The 17,660-nt window shown below is 47.4% G+C and overlaps 1 protein-coding gene across 4 annotated transcripts in view; it reads left to right on the top strand.

Annotated features, from left to right (window-relative positions):
* Positions 1 to 17,660, top strand: part of LOC138285381 (mitogen-activated protein kinase kinase kinase 6-like) — a 376,389-nt gene that overhangs the window by 149,151 nt on the left and 209,578 nt on the right. The window lies entirely within an intron of this gene.

The raw sequence follows: 17,660 nt of genomic DNA, 5'->3' as shown, positions 1-17,660 counted from the left end.
AAGTGAAACATTCTTCGACTTCATCATGAGGAAGCCCAGAGCATTTGTCAGTCTTGGCCTTCATCTGCAGAATCTGCATCTGGCCCGGCTCAGCGTCTCCCAGAGTTTCCGGGACCTGGAGCAACCCCTGCCCAATTTAAGGAGTTTTATCTGGCCATGCACCTCCTCTTTGGGCAGTCTGACTCCACCGGTTCCATGCGGCGGCTTCAACTCTGAGAGGCACCCATGGATTGATCCCTGCATCCAAACCAGCGCCCAGCCATACCACCTCAACCTTCCCTGCTGCCTGTTACGTGGTTGACGCTCCCGCCTCAGCCTGTGCCCCCGGGTGGCACCACGCCTTCCTCATTGCCAACTCTGACATGGAGCCAGATGAGTGTCATACGACGCCGACTCTGGCATCGACAGGGGCCTTACACCCTATTCCTGATTCTGAGCTTTATTCCTATGGGCTAGGTTACGGCGAGGAAGGGGAGGGGACCCTTTACAATACCAGCTCCAAGACCCCATGGACCTGAGTGAAGTAGTTGGCCTGGATACCTCCCCAGATACTGGCATGCTCTCTCCCCCTACCATGGAAATGGAGGAGGGAGCTTCATATTCAGTGGTGGTGTGGAGAGCAGCCGAGGTCCTGGACCTTGAGCTGCCTTCGGTGGCAGTCAGGACTAATCTCCTGACAGAGGTGCTTTATCCTGGGACTTCATCCACTGAACCCCTCTCCCCTTTAATGAAGCCCTTACGGTTGTCCTACTGGGTACCAGGTCCAAACCCAGCGCAGGGGCTACTGTTAACAGGACAATTGCCCAAGCCCATCACCCAGCACCCGGTGACCCAGGTTTCCTGATGCAACACCCCACCCCTGAGAGCTTCGTCAAGCCCTCACCTCCCAAGGCACGTTCTCTCCCATACCCCCGGATAGAGAATCCAAGAGGATGGACTCACTTGTTTCCTCCATCCCCCATTCATTATACCCAGTGGGATTTGAATTTGGTTCTGACATTCCTGATGTGCAGCCTCTCCACAATTGTCCTCTCAGGCTTCTCACCTTGAAAACAGCCTTCCTTGTGGCCATTACCTCTTCCTGCTGGTTGAGTGAGCTGCAGACGTTGTCATCTAAGCCACCCTTCCTAGTTATGTACCTTTGGTAGCGCCTTACCTAGTAGAGACTATAACTAGTTGCAGATTCCTTACCGACCCACCTATCCTCGCTGCTCTTAGAACTGGTTTCGAGGGACAAGGACTCCTCTTTCAGGGCCTTAATTTTGACACACCAGTGGTTAGTGTTCTTCATGAATCTTTGTTTCTGGCGTGAAAAGTCGTGAAAAGAAACTGACGTCAGTACTCCGGGGTGGTGCCTATATAGGACCAACAACATCATATCCAGCGTGGACGATACCAACGATGGATGCAGAGCCAATGAGTGCCACCTAGTGGAGCACAGGGGCACTGCTCGAGAAAAATCTCCGGATCCAGATTGATGCCTGGGGAAATTCTAAGGTAAGGAATCTGCAACCAGATATTGCCTCTACCAGATGAGGCATTACCTAAGGTAAGTAACTTGTCCTTCTAGTGTGTACACCATAAACTTTCCTCCCTTAGCCTAGAGAGCCGATTTGGAATGTAACAAACTCATGTAACTGGCAGTCCTGAAGGTACAAAGCCAGAAATCAATGTCCACAACAGAAGGTATGTTTCGGCAAAAGGTATGGGGCAAGGAAAACTGTGTGTACCTTAATAATGCATGATGATTTGGGCTGTAAAAGCACATAAGCTGTACTTATTGTGACAATATTTCTCCAAGTGATTGTTTATATTTCATTTATTACGGCTAAAAAGTCCTAAAAGTATTACATCTGCTTAAAAAAAAAAAGATAAAATGCAATCATAAATTAAGACAACAGGCTTTTTTAATATAGAGCGGCACATAAAGTACTATACAGAGCTGTGTTCAAGAATTCCAATTAGGTACATTATTGAAATGCCACATAAAGGTCTCAAATTTACAATGAAAACAACCTCCTCAGGCATCCTCTTCAGGGTGTGACAAATAAATTGAGAAGGGAAATCCAATCTATCTGCCATTGTTGTACTGTATACATGAGTGGTTACTTATATATCACTGGCTTAGCGTATAACCATTTTACATTGTTTAGTAAATTCTTCTGCCCATGTCACTTGTTTCTTACCCGGCCTATGCCATCTGTAAATTCTTTTGTTCATTATTTGCCGTACCTCTCATTTTCTTTGTTACATGATAGCGTCACCATCTAACTCTGCTCTTTCCCTCACTATTCTTCTTAGGTTAATCCTCCTTTTGTTTTCCCTACTTCCCCCCCCTCACTATCACTCTACTTAATCTTTCTTAATTTGTTCATTGTCTTGCCTCTAGTTCTTCCTATCCCTGGCTTTTCTCCTCAAAGGGTTTCAATCTTTCTCTCTCCCTCTGCTCCGAGGCTTCCAGTCTCCACCTCACATTGGTCTCCCTTCCGCACCTACTCCTCCTGTCCTGGGTCAGGCCTCATCCTGTATTGAGTCTCAACTCTGCATCTCCTACTGAAGCTTTGCTCCTCTCTTTCTTTGGAAAAAAAACCCCTCTTGATTGTATTCCCCCTCCCTCTCACTTTTCTGCTCTCCCTTATGCCCTAGTCTTAACACCAAGCCTATCCATCAGTTCCAATGGTTCTCTCTTGTTTTAGGGTCAGAAGTCTTCTGTTTGATTTTATGAAGCTGTCCCACCCTGCAGTTGAATTTGTCTGCACAATCGTATGTGTTTGCTTCCTGTCAACTCAACAATCCTACCAGCTCTTGCAAGGTTCTCACCTTAACTCTGTCTTTGTTGACATTTGAGCAGGTCTTTGATGGTAGGGGATTACTTGAAGTGAATCTTTTTTGTGAGAGTGGTCACTGCCCTCTATACAAGTGATGCAGGACTGACATAGGTGAAAGAATGATTTAAAGTCTGACATAGTTTTTTAGTTTTTTGTTTTACTTGTACTCCTCTGGTGGAAGAGGTTGGCTGCTTATCAGCTCTCCCTGTAAAAGATCTATTCAGTCTGCAATAACTGGGCTCTTTGGCCTTCATTATATAAAGAGGCATATGTGAACCGTACCTGGAGATATATATATATATATATATATATATATATATATATATATATATGTTCGATGGCATGTGTAGCTGCAGATACACATGCTGTGCACAGTCCGCCATCTGGTGGTGGGCTCGGAGTGTTACAAGTTGTTTTTCTTCGAAGAAGTCTTTTCGAGTCACGAGACCGAGGGACTCCTCCCATTTCGACTCCATTGCGCATGGGCGTCGACTCCATCTTAGATTGTTTTTTTTCCGCCATAGTGTTCGGACGTGTTCCTTTTCGCTCTGTGTTTCGGGTCGGAAAGTTAGTTAGAATCTCGGAAAAAATCGTCGGTATTGTTTGCGTTCGGTATCGGGTTAGTTAGAACAAATCGACACCGAATTTTGAAGAGCTCCGGTGGCCCTTTGTTTTTTTTTCGATCCCCCGTCTGGGCCTGGTCGGCCCGGCCACGTGCGACTTCAAGGCTGATGGAACGGACCCCATTCCGCTTCTGCCCAAAATGCCATAACAAGTATCCATATACGGATCAGCATCTGGTCTGTAACTTGTGCTTGTCCCCCGAGCACAAGGAGGATACTTGTGAAGCCTGTCGAGCGTTTCGGTCGAGGAAGACGCTGAGAGACCGAAGAGCCAGGAGACTACAAATGGCGTCCACGCCGACAGGTCAAGAACGTTTCGAGGAGGAAGAAGAAGTTTTCTCCATCCGCGAGTCGGATTCTGAAGAACTCGACGCCGAAGAAACACACCAAACCGTGAGTAAGTTGTCGAAAATCAAGACTCACGAGAAGTCCACAAAAGCCCAAGGGACGCCACCGCCAACAGGCCATGGCTTAACCCGAAAACTAGGTGACCGATCCAAGGCACCGAAAAAGGGCATGCTGGTGTCGAAGTCATCCGACTCCGGTCGAGATACCGCCACACAGCAACCTCGGAGCCGAGACAGCGGCTCCGAGAAACTTCGGCACAGAGACAGCGGCACCGAAGAATTTTGGCACCGAGACACCACGCTGAAAACAAAGAAGGTTTCTTCGGAGCCTAAAAAGACTTCCGAAAAGGTTTCGATTCCGAAACATCCAGCCTCGGAGCCGAAAACTAGTTCCTATACAGAGGAACAAGGATTAACCTCCCAATTACATAGATTTGGAGAGGAGCTTCAAGCTGTAGAGCCTGACTACACGCAAAGAAGGCTTCATATTCATGAGGACACAGGGAAGATAACCACTCTTCCCCCCAATCAAAATAAAAAGGAAACTTGCCTTTCAACAAAAGGACAAGCAACCACAGGCAAAAGTGGCAAGGAAAACAACCCCGCCACCGTCTCCACCACCATCAACACATGCATCACCAACAACAACTCCACCACTGATGCACTCACCAGCTCATACTACAATGAGTCAGGATGATCCCGATGCATGGGACCTTTATGACGCTCCAGTGTCTGACAACAGCCCAGACTCCTATCCCACAAAACCGTCACCACCTGAGGACAGTACATCCTACACACAGGTGGTCGCAAGGGCAGCCGAATTTCACAACGTCACCTTACATTCTGAACCAATTGAGGATGACTTTCTGTTTAACACCCTATCCTCCACCCATAGCCAGTACCAAAGCCTTCCCATGCTCCCAGGAATGCTAAAACATTCAAAGCAAATATTTCAGGATCCAGTTAAAGGCAGAGCCATAACTCCAAGGGTGGAGAAAAAGTACAAGCCACCGCCAACAGATCCAATCTATATTACAACACAACTAACACCAGACTCAGTAGTTGTCGGGGCAGCTCGTAAGAGAGCCAACTCCCATACCTCAGGAGACGCACCACCTCCAGACAAAGAGAGCCGAAAATTTGATGCTGCGGGAAAAAGGGTTGCAGCACAAGCAGCAAATCAATGGCGTATTGCCAATTCACAAGCACTTTTGGCAAGATACGACAGAGCTCATTGGGATGAAATGCAACATTTCATCGAACACTTATCCAAGGAGTTCCAAAAAAGAGCGCAACAGGTGGTAGAAGAGGGACAAAGTATCTCAAATAATCAGATACGGTCTTCCATGGATGCAGAAGATACAGCTGCAAGGACAATAAACACTGCAATCACGATACGAAGGCACGCATGGCTGCGCACTTCAGGGTTCAAGCCGGAAATCCAACAAGCTGTGCTCAATATGCCATTTAATGAACAGCAATTGTTTGGGCCGGAGGTTGACACTGCCATTGAGAAACTCAAAAAAGACACCGATACAGCCAAAGCCATGGGCGCACTCTACTCCCCGCAGAGCAGAGGCACATTTCGGAGAACACCTTTTAGGGGAGGGTTTCGAGGTCAACCCACAGAAACCACAACCTCACAAACAAGGCCTACTTACCAGGGTCAATATCAGAGGGGAGGTTTTCGGGGACAATATAGAGGGGGCCAATTCCCAAGAAATCGAGGAAAATTCCAAGGCCCCAAAACTCCTCAAAATAAACAGTGACTCACAAGTCACACAACCCCATCACATAACACCTGTGGGGGGAAGACTAAGCCAATTTTACAAACTTTGGGAGGAAATAACAACAGACACCTGGGTCTTAGCAATTATCCAGCATGGTTATTGCATAGAATTTCACCAATTCCCTCCAAACGTCCCACCGAAAACACACTATGTCAAAACAACATATAGATCTTATAGGACTAGAAGTTCAAGCATTCCTACAAAAGGACGCAATAGAATTATTGCCAAATCTACAAAAAAAACACAGGAGTTTACTCACTGTACTTTCGAATACCCAAAAAGGACAAAACTCTGAGACCAATACTAGATCTCAGAACACTAAATACCTACATCAAATCAGACCACTTTCACATGGTCACGTTACAAGACGTAATCCCACTGCTCAAACAGCAAGATTACATGACAACATTAGACCTAAAAGATGCGTATTTCCATATACCAATACATCCTTCACACAGGAAATACCTAAGGTTCGTATTCCAAGGAATACATTACCAATTCAAAGTGTTGCCATTCGGAATAACCACTGCGCCAAGAGTTTTTACAAAATGCCTGGCAGTAGTAGCTGCACATATCAGAAGGCAGCAAATACATGTGTTCCCGTACTTAGACGACTGGTTAATCAAAACCAACACGCTAAGACAATGTTCACAGCACACAAACTACGTCATACAGACCCTTCACAGGCTAGGTTTCTCGATCAACTACGCAAGTCACACCTTTTGCCGTGTCAAACACAGCAATACTTAGGAGCGACAATCAACACAGCAAAAGGGATTGCCACTCCAAGTCCACAAAGGGTTCAAACATTTCACAAGGTAATACAGGCCATGTATCCAACACAAAAGATACAAGTCAAAATGGTAATGAAACTCCTAGGCATGATGTCTTCATGCATAGCCATTGTCCCAAACGCAAGATTGCACAAGCGGCCCTTACAACAGTGCCTAGCATCACAATGGTCACAAGCACAGGGTCAACTTCTAGATCTGGTGTTGATAGACCGCCAAACATACATCTCGCTTCTATGGTGGAACAGTACAAATTTAAACCGAGGGCGGCCTTTCCAAGACCCAGTGCCACAATACGTCATAACGACGGATGCTTCCATGACAGGGTGGGGAGCACACCTCAATCAACACAGCATCCAAGGACAATGGGACATACATCAGAGGCAGTTTCACATAAATCACTTAGAACTGTTAGCAGTATTTCTAGCGCTGAAAGCATTTCAACCCATAATAACCCAAAAAATACATTCTTGTCAAAACAGACAACATGACAACAATGTATTATCTAAACAAACAAGGAGGGACACACTCGACACAGTTGTGCCTCCTAACACAAAAAATATGGCATTGGGCGATTCACAACCACATTCGCCTAATAGCACAATTTATTCCAGGGATTCAGAACCAGTTGGCAGACAATCGCTCTCGATCACCAACAAACCCACGAATGGGAAATTCACCCCCAAATACTAAACAATTACTTTCAAATTTGGGGAACACCTTAAATAGATCTATTTGCAACAAAAGAAAACTCAAAATGCCAAAACTTCGCATCCAGGTACCCACAATATCAATCCCAAGGCAATGCTCTATGGATGAACTGGTCAGGGATATTTGCGTACGCTTTTCCCCCTCTCCCTCTCCTTCCATATCTAGTAAACAGGTTGAGTCAAAACAAACTCAAACTCATACTAATAGCACCAACATGGGCAAGGCAACCTTGGTACACAACACTACTAGACCTTTCAGTAGTACCTCATGTCAAACTACCCAACAGACCAGATCTGTTAACACAACACAAACAACAGATCCGAGATCCAAATCCAGCATCGTTGAATCTAGCAATTTGGCTCCTGAAATCCTAGAATTCCGGCACTTAGACCTCACACAGGAATGTATGGAGGTCATAAAACAAGCTAGAAAACCTACCACTAGACACTGCTATGCAAATAAGTGGAAAAGATTTGTTTATTACTGCCATAATAATCAAATTCAACCTTTACACGCATCTGCAAAAGAAATAGTAGGATACTTACTACATTTGCAAAAATCTAACCTAGCTTTCTCTTCCATTAAAATACATCTTACGGCAATTTCTGCTTACCTACAAATTACGCACTCAATTTCATTGTTTAGGATACCAGTCATAAAGGCGTTTATGGAAGGCCTAAAAAGAATTATACCACCAAGAACACCACCAGTTCCTTCATGGAACCTCAACATTGTCCTAACACGACTCATGGGTCCACCTTTTGAGCCCATGCACTCTTGTGAAATGCAATACTTAACGTGGAAAGTTGCATTTTTAATTGCCATCACATCTCTAAGAAGAGTGAGTGAGATTCAAGCATTTACCATTCAAGAACCATTTATTCAAATACACAAAAATAAAGTTGTTCTACGGACCAATCCTAAATTTTTACCAAAAGTAATCTCACCGTTCCACCTAAATCAAACGGTAGAATTACCAGTGTTCTTCCCACAACCAGATTCGGTAGCCGAAAGAGCACTACATACATTGGACATCAAAAGAGCACTAATGTACTACATTGACAGAACAAAACTAATTCGAAAGACAAAACAATTATTTATCGCCTTTCAAAAACCTCATACAGGAAATCCAATTTCAAAACAAGGCATTGCTAGATGGATAGTTAAGTGCATTCAAACCTGCTATCTTAAAGCTAAAAGAGACCTGCCTATTACACCAAAGGCACACTCAACCAGAAAGAAAGGTGCTACCATTGCCTTTCTAGGAAATATTCCAATGAACGAAATATGTAAGGCAGCAACATGGTCTACGCCTCCTACATTTACCAAGCACTACTGTGTAGATGTGCTAACTGCACAACAAGCAACAGTAGGTCAAGCTGTATTAAGAACATTACTTCAACTCCTACAGGCTGAACCACCGCTTTTGGGGAGATAACTGCTTACTAGTCTATGCAAAGCATGTGTATCTGCAGCTACACATGCCATCGAACGGAAAATGTCACTTACCCAGTGTACATCTGTTCGTGGCATTAGTCGCTGCAGATTCACATGCGCCCACCCGCCTCCCCGGGAGCCTGTAGCCGTTTAGAAGTAGATCTTAAACATTTGTAAATATATTACTTAAAACTTTATTATGTACATACGCATTCACTCCATTGCATGGGCACTATTACTAGCATACACAACTCCTACCTCACCCTCTGCGGGCAAAACAATCTAAGATGGAGTCGACGCCCATGCGCAATGGAGTCGAAATGGGAGGAGTCCCTCGGTCTCGTGACTCGAAAAGACTTCTTCGAAGAAAAACAACTTGTAACACTCCGAGCCCAACACCAGATGGCGGACTGTGCACAGCATGTGAATCTGCAGCGACTAATGCCACAAACAGATGTACACTGGGTAAGTGACATTTTCCATATATATATATATATTGTGTTGGGGGGGGGGGGGGGGGGGAGTTTGTTCATGTGTATTTTGGAGGTGTGAGTGCTAGAGTCCTTTGGGCCTAATATGTGTGCATGCCAGTCCCAGCATACACATTGCATGTCTTCCTCCAAAACATTACATAAACCTATTGGGTGCGGTGAGTAGAAGGCTTTGTCCTTTCATGTGGAAAATATTCCCTTGTAACAGTGAAACCTACGCTCCCATTTGTGACTAGCCTTCCTCTGTGAAATGGCTGACAAAAAGAGGTAATTCCACATACAATGAGGCAGATTAAACTGGTCTAAAGAGGGACAGCAGTACAGACAACCCAGGGAATCGGGACACCAGAGTGGGACAAATGTTCCTCTGTGTTGGAAAACCAACTGGACTTTATAAAAGCACAGCCTTTCCTGATTGGAGGTGAAGTGCTGGCCGTCCTCAGCCCATATGTTGTTTAAAGATTCGATGTCACGGTTGAAGCCCTGTGCACCAGCATCAAGAGAAGGTTCTGAAGATCCAGAAGAGGAAACCCTGCTTGATTGCTGTTTGCAAATAAGTCTGAGTATAATTCTAGGAAAGAGAGAGGAGAGATTGACATCCCTAGGACTGGAGCTGGAACTCCATGTCCTACAAGCTCCAGCTGACTGGAAAGACCTGCATGTGGAGATTCCCCAGGAGCCACCTTGTTACCATAGCAGCTGTCCAGAAACACCACAATGTCATCTGAGCCGAGGAGTTGATCCTTTGCCTTCTAGCATTGAGAAGGGTCAACCTCTGCATTCCCCGATTACCATGTTACTACTTTCTGAGCTTCTTTGCCCTTTGCTCTCCGGGTCTGTACGGAAATGCCTTCCTTGGCATGGTTACCCCCTAATTTTTTGCCTTTTGTTGATGCCAGTTAGGATAGTGTTCTTGGACCCTGCTAACTAGGCCCTAGCACCGGTGTTCTTTCCCTAAACTGTACCTTTGTTCCCACAATTGGCACAGCCCTGGCACACAGATAAGCCACTTTTAAATGGTACTCCTGGTACCAAGAGCCCTGTTGCCAGGGAAGGTCTCTTAAGGGCTGCAGCATGTCTTATGCCACCCTGGGGACCCCTCACTCAGCACATGCCCACTGCCTAACATCTTGTGTGTGCTGGTGGGGAGAAAAAGACTAAGTCGACATGGCACTCCCCTCAGGGTGCCATGCCCACCTCTCCCTGCCTGTGGCATAGGTAAGTCACCCCTTTAGCAGGCCTTACTGCCCTAAGTCAGGGTGCTCTATATCACAGGTGAGGGCATAAGTGCATGAGCCCTATGCCCCTACAGTGTCTAAGCAAAACCTTAGACATTGTAAGTGCAGGGTAGCCATAAAGAGTATATTGTCTGGGAGTCTGTCAATTACAAACTCCACAGTTCCATAATGGCTACACTGAAATCTGGGAAGTTTTGTATCAAACTTCTCAGCAGAATAAATGCTCACTGATGCCAGTGTGGTACTTATTGTAAAATCCACCCAGAGAGCATCTCAGAGATGCCCCCTGAATACCAGTCCGACTCTTAGTGCTATGCTGACCTGTTTCTGCCAGCCTGCCACAACCAGACGAGTTTTTGACCACATGGGGAGAGTGCCTTCATCACTCTGTGGCCAGGAACAAAGCCTGTACTGGGTGGAGGTGCTTCTCACCTCCCCTGGCAGGAACTGTAGCAACTGTAGGTGAGCCTCAAAGGCTCATGCCTTTTGTTACAACATCCCAGGGCATCCCAGCTAGTGGAGATGTCCGCCCCTCCGGCCACTGCCCCCACGTTTGGCGGCAAGGCTGGAGGAGATAATGAGGAAAACAAGGAGGAGTCACCCACCAGTCAGGACAGCCCCTAAGGTGCCCTGAGTTGAGTTGACCCCCTGCCTTTAGAAATCCTCCATCTTGAGATTGGAGGATTCCCCCAATAGGAATAGGGATGTGCCACCCCTCCCCTCAGTTAGGAGGCACAAAGAGGGTGTAGCCCACCCTCCAGACAGTAGCCATTGGCTACTGCCCCCAGACCTAAACACACCCCTAAATTTAGTATTTAGGGACGACACTGAACCCAGGAAATCAGATTCCTGCAACCTACAACAAGAAGGACTGCTGACCTGAAAGCCCCGCAGAGACGATGGAGACGACAATTGACTTGGCCCCAGCTCTACTGGCCTGTCGCCATACTCCAAGAACCTGCCCAGCGATGTATCCGACAGGGACCAGCGACCTCTGAGGACTCAGAGGACTGCCCTGAACCTAAAGGACCAAGAAACTCCCCAGAACAGCGGCACTGTTTAAAAACTGCAACAACTTTGCAACTTTAAAGCAGCTTTCAAAGAACTCTCTCTTCCTGCCGGAAGCGTGATACTTCACACTCTGCACTGATGCCCCCGGCTCGAGTTCAGGAGAATTAACACCACAGAGAGGACTCCCAGGCGACTACGATGAGGTGAGTACCCTGAGTCGACCCCCCTGCACCCGTACAGCGATGCCTGCAGAGAGGATCCAGAGGCGTCCCCTGACCACGACTGCCTGGTAAGGGAACCAGACGCCTGGACCAAGCACTGCACCTGCAGCCCCCAGGACCGAGAGGAACCACCTTCCAGTGCAGGAGTGACCAGCAGGCGGCCCTCTTCCTTGCCCAGTCGGTGGCTGGCACGAGAAGCCCCCCTGTGCCCTGCCTACATCGCCTAAGTGACCCCCTGGTCACTCCATTGCTTTCTATAGCATACCCGACCCCTACTTTGCACACTGCACCCGGCTGCCCCTGTGCCGCTGAGGGTGTGTTTTGTGTGCCTGTTTGTGTCACCCCCAGTGTTCTAAAAAACCCACCTGGTCTGCTCCCCGAGGACGCTGGTACTCACCTGCCAGCAGACTGGAACCGGAGCACCCCTGTTCTCCATAGGTGCCTATGTGTTTTGGGCCCTTCTTTGACCTCTGCACCTGACCGGTCCTGTGTTGCTGGTGCTGTGGCTTTGGGGTTGCCTTGAACCCCCAACGGTGGCCTGCCTATGCCCAGGAGACTGACTGTGCTTCACTTACCTGAGAAACTTAACCAAACTTACCTCCGCCAGGAACTGTTGATTTTTACAGTGTCCACTTTTAAAATACCTTATTGCCATTTTAACTTAAACTGAGTGTACTACTGCTTTGAATCAAAGTTCTATACTTAACTGTGTGAAGTACCTTGCACTTTATGTACTTACCTCAAATCTTGAATCTTGTGGTTCTAAAATAAATTAGAAAATATATTTTTCTATATAAAAACTATTGGCCTGGAGTTAGGTCTTTGAATGTGTGTTCCTCATTTATTGCCTGTGTGTGTACAACAAATGCTTAACACTACCTTCTGCTAAGCCTACTGCTCGACCACACTACCACAAAATAGAGCATTAGTATTATCTAATTTTCCCACTATCAACCTCTAAGGGGAACCCTTGGACTCTGTGCACACTATCTCTCACTTTGAGATAGTATATACAGAGCCAACTTCCTACAGGGTCCATTCCATTAGCTTACAGAAGTTACTCTGAATAAGTGCCTGCACTTGTGAATGAAGAGAAAGCAAACTGCCTTAATGAAGCTATTAAGGACACTGTGCACCCGCAGGTCCTTCTATTGTTAAAGACTGTTAAAGTGCTCAAATGAGATCTTTAGAGACCCTGTTAAATCTAAGTTAGTGACATACAGAACTAAAGAGAAATTCAAGCCCCACACCTCACACTCTGTTGTTCATACAAGGGCGTGTCCCGCCTGATTCACTCCTAGTCCGCAATGCCAGAAGGGTGCTTATGCAAGGTACTGAGGACTTGCCAATCTCAGGTAAATTAAGTGTACTGATCCAGCAGGAAAGTGTGCACTAGGAACAATGATGATCTGCTCCTTACATTGATTTGGCTCATATCTTGCCATGCTATTATTAGCTCATTATGTTATGTGTATTTGCAAAGCTTACTATCACCTGAAAGGTATCCTTGCACTGTGTGTGTGTGTGTGTGTTTGTGCGCGCGCCTAGCCCTACGTTTGGTAGGTAGGATAATTGAAAAGTCAGGTCTTCAACCTCTTGTGGAGTTCAGGAAGAGTGCTGGAGGTTCTCATGTGGAGAGGGATGTCGTTCCACGCTTTGGGAGCGATGTAAGAGAGTGCATGTCCTCTGATTTGGTTGTGTATGTGCAGGAAGCTGACTCGCCATATAGTGCACTAAACTCAAGTACACTGTGCAGAGTTCAGTAGATCTGCAATTGGTATTGTAGAGGCAAAAGTAAATATGAGTAATGCTCCATTTTGTGGTAGCCTGGGCCAGCAGTTTAGCTCATCAGAGGGAAGTGCTAAGCATTTCTTGTACTCAGAGGCCAATAAATGAGAAACACACTCGAAGAAATCCAAGACTAATTTAGAAAAAAAGATATTTGTAAATATGTATCAAACCCAAGAACTTCATAATCAGGAAAGTAGACTTTTAAGCATAAATACTTTGCAGTTTCAAAAATAGACACTCCAATTTTCTAAAGAGTGCTCTCAATGTTTTCCTATGGATGGAAAACAGTGGTCAGCAAACACAGGTGTAGGAAGCTGGCCTGGTGTGTGGTGGTTTCCCAAGGTACTTGCACCTTATACCAGGTCTAGGTATCCCCTCCTAGTGAAATGTAGGCAGTGTCTAGAAGCCAGGCCCTCTAGAGGTAGCTGTGGATGAGCAGCCAAGGCTTATCTAGGAGACAAGCAAAGCTCATGCAAAACCTCTGTAGTCACACAGCACTTACACACATGAAAGAAAACACTTGGTTATACAGAAATAAAGGTACTTTATTTTTGGTCAACACAATACCACAAAATACTAGAGGCAACCCTCCAATAGGAGGTAAGTAATAGACTAATTATATACACTAGTAAACAGTAATAGGCACAAAAAAAGCTTAGAAAGCAGTGCAAATAGCAATAACCAATAGTGACCCTGAGGGGATCCCAAACCATATACTAAACAAAATGAATGCGAACACAGGACCCACCAACTAGGTAAGTGGAATGTGTAAAGGGGAGCTGTGAGTACCAGAGGTAAGTAACACAATACCCCCTCCTCTGCGACCAGGAAAGCAGGGGTAAAACATATTTTCCCCAAACCACTCACAAGGAAAGAAAAGAAGACATCCAGACAAGACTGCAAGAATCCAGCGGTGGATTCCTGGAGAGCAAGACCTGTGAAGAGAGGTGACCAAGTCCAAAAGTGTCAGTGGAGTCCAGGAGGAGTAGGAGCTACTACCCACCCAGCTGTGCTTGCAGGAGTTGGTGGACTGTGAGGAGAAACAGGTCAGCGCTGGAGAAGAGTTCCTGATGGATGCAGAAGATATTCTACGCTGGAGTGAAGATTGCAGACTTTTGTCGGCGCAGGAATGCCACCAACAAGCCTTGGCAAAGGCAAATTCGCAGTTAGTGGAAAAGTGGTGCTACAGGGGACCAGCAAGGCTCAGGAGGACTCCACCCAGGAGGTGGAGTCACAGGGGACCCTTAGCGACACAGAGGGCCCAAAGGAGCGGAGGTAGCACCCACAGGAGTCCAACAGGACAGGGACACACAGAAGTTGCAGAAGGAGGCCACGCAGCACTACAGAAAAGGATCCCACCTCGCAGGAGAACCACGCAGAGGGCTGTGCATTGCATGAAGGAGTGCTGAGGGCTGGAGCTGCACGTAACCTGAAGTTCCTTTGGAGGAAACTCAAACAAGCTTTGGCAGCTGCAAGAGACGCAGTGCACTCTGGACCACCACCCGTGATGCAGAATCCACGCAGCATAGGATGAGAGGAGATCTATGAAGCCGGTCGCTGTTGCAGTAGGTGCCCGCGGATACAGGGGAGTGCCTCCTTTACTCCAAAGGAGATTACTTCTTCCTTCTATTGCAGATTGAAGACTTGCCTCCCTCAGAGGATGCACAGCCGGGGAAATGTTGCAGAGGCTGGAAGAAGCTGTGGAAACAATGTTGCAAGAAGCGTCTTCTTCGTTGATGCAGATTGTCGGTTCCTGTAGGGTCCAGTCATGTTTCCAGTGGTTAGAAGTCAAAGTGGAGGTTGCAGAGGAGTCCTGCTGGACTTTTGCAAGCCGAATCTAAGGACTCACCCAAGAGGAAGACCTTAAAGAGTGGGCTTGGACACCTAGCCAGGTGATCGCCTATCAAAGTGCATCTGACGTCACATGCCTGGCCTGGCCACACAGATGCTTCCAGAGTTCCCTGCGAACAAGCTGGTGGAACTCAGGGGCCCTCCAGAGCATGGACTAGCGGGGGTGGGATCCTGAACCGGTGTAGACTAGTTTATGCACGGAGAGCACCAAGTGTGCCTTTCAAAGCATACCAGTGGCTTGGGGAGGCTACCCCTCCCAAGCCAGTCACACCCTATTTCCAAAGGGAGAGGGTGTTAACTCCCTCTCCCAAAGAAAATCCTTTGTTCTGCCTTCCTGAGCTGGATCAGATCAAGCAGCAGGAGGGCAGAAACCTGTCTGAGGGGTGGCAGCAGCTTGGGCTGCCTGGAAAACCCTATAAGACTAGTGGTAGCAATGCTGGGACTCCGTTAAGGAGCCCCCAGAGTGGATGGAATCATACTTCCAATACTTGCAACAGTATTGGGGTATGATTCTGACATGTTTGATACCAAAAATGCCCAGGTTTGGAGTTACCATTTTTTTTATTGGACATAGGTAGTGACATTGTCCAGTACGCGCATAAAATGGCACCCCACTCCTCACGAAGTCCAGGAAAATGGAGCTGTAATTCATGGGGGCACTTCTGCTAGTGCAGTGGTGCCCTCACACACAGGTACTTGCACACTGCCCTCTGGACTAGGAGGGCCTTCCATAGGGTTGACTTACTTTGACCTGGTGCAGTGACCTGGTAGTGAAAGGGTGCATGCACCCTTTCATGCAGGCTGCAATGGCCGGCCTGCAGAACACTTTGCATGGGCTGCCTATGGGTGGCATAATACATGCTGCAGCCCATAAGGATTCCCTGATACCCCAATGCCCTGGGAACCTAGGTACCATACACAAAGGACTTACCTGGGGACAACAGTATGCCAAATATGGGGTGAAAAGGGTGCCAGCAACCAAGTTTAAAAGGAGAGAGCATAATCACTGGGGTCCCGGTTAGCAGGATCCCAGTGAACACAGTCGAACACACTGGCAAACGGGCAAAAAGTGGGGATAACCAAGCTGGAAAGAGGCTACTTACCTACAACAGGGTTAACAACTACTTACAAAGCCAATCTCAGGGAGTTAAGGTAAGTACTGGGCACTGATTAGAACCACAATAACCGGTCCCACAGGGTGGCACTGGGACTGCCATGTGCAGAGGTGTTGTAGGGTGTCAGGTGGCCAGTGGTTTCCTATTGGAGTTTGACCTTGTGGCAAACAGGCTGCATACTCTGGCTGGGAAGCCAGTTGGTGACAACAAACAGGTAGGTAGTAGAAATGGGGTGTGTGGGGGACGTGGGTGCACCTTTGGTCCTCTTTCCTTATGCCATGGGCGACAGATGCAGGAGTGTCTTTAGGCATCTGGTTTTCCCATCCAGGAGCACTCGTGGACAGGGGGTCCTATGTGTTGAGGCTGCAAGGCGGCATCGAGAAGTCTGGCAGGGGTGGACCTAGGGTGTACTCAAGCTCTTGGGAGCCAGGGGACGTCGTTTGCACCAGTGACTCACCTCAGCTAGGGTCAGTGATTACGGGTGCAGTGGTTGCTGTAGCTGGATTTTCTCTCTCCTCAAGCCTGTGGAAGAGGGGACCTGCATGCAGAGGCTGCAGACATCTCAGAGTTAAAGATGGGTGAGACGACACAGGAGTCCGTCCCTGTGCAGCTAAAGACCGGCGTTTGCACCATCAGTTGGCTTCACCTCGGGTTGTGGACGTCGGGTGCAATGATCCCTTCTGGTGTCAGGTTTCCAGGGTTCTAGTCTTTGCTTTGGAGTATCTTGTTGCATGGCAAATCCAGTGCCCATGGGAGACTTGAGTCTTTATTGAAGGCTGGACGAGTTGGCTTCTTGTTAAGGATCCTTCGAGGTCAGCAGGCAGGCCGGAGGAGCTGGGTCCAGGTCCGCTGCTCCTTCGTTTTCTCTTCTGTGGGTGTCCGGGTCTTCTTAGGTTGTCAATCTAAGTTCTAGGGATCAGGTATGCCACCCAAATACTCAATTTAGGGGCATTACAGGGAGTGCCCGGCGGTAACAAGTGGGATAACCACCTTTAAAATGACTACACCCTTCTTATGACCACTCCCTCTGGGAAATGGGCATAAGCCTAATGGCATAATTCCTTCCAAACAAGCTGGGGAAATTTAAAAGATAGTGTCTACTTTAGGGGTGGGACTGGCATGAAGTGGGCACACCTCCTAATTTAATTAATTTTCCTGCCTGTGCTGCTGCCAGAAGGAGGGTCAGGACAGGGGCATTGGTCATCTCCACCATTGGGAGAGACCTGGGCTGCATTACAAAGGAGGCAAGGCCTTTGTAGCTCTTTGCTCTGAAATGTCCATCCTGCCTGGGAAAGGAGGTCACACCTCTGCTCAGTGCAGGCTTTTGTCTCAGACCCACGAGAGCGCTGGCTCTCACCTTGTGGTGCCAGAAACGCTTCTGTGGTGGCTGAACTGGTCAGGACCAGTCAGTCACC

The sequence above is a fragment of the Pleurodeles waltl genome, chromosome 3_1 (assembly GCF_031143425.1).
Source record: "Pleurodeles waltl isolate 20211129_DDA chromosome 3_1, aPleWal1.hap1.20221129, whole genome shotgun sequence".
Lineage (NCBI taxonomy): Eukaryota > Metazoa > Chordata > Amphibia > Caudata > Salamandridae > Pleurodeles > Pleurodeles waltl.
Note: the sequence above shows the minus strand (reverse complement) of the source record. Positions and strands in the feature narration are given on the sequence as shown.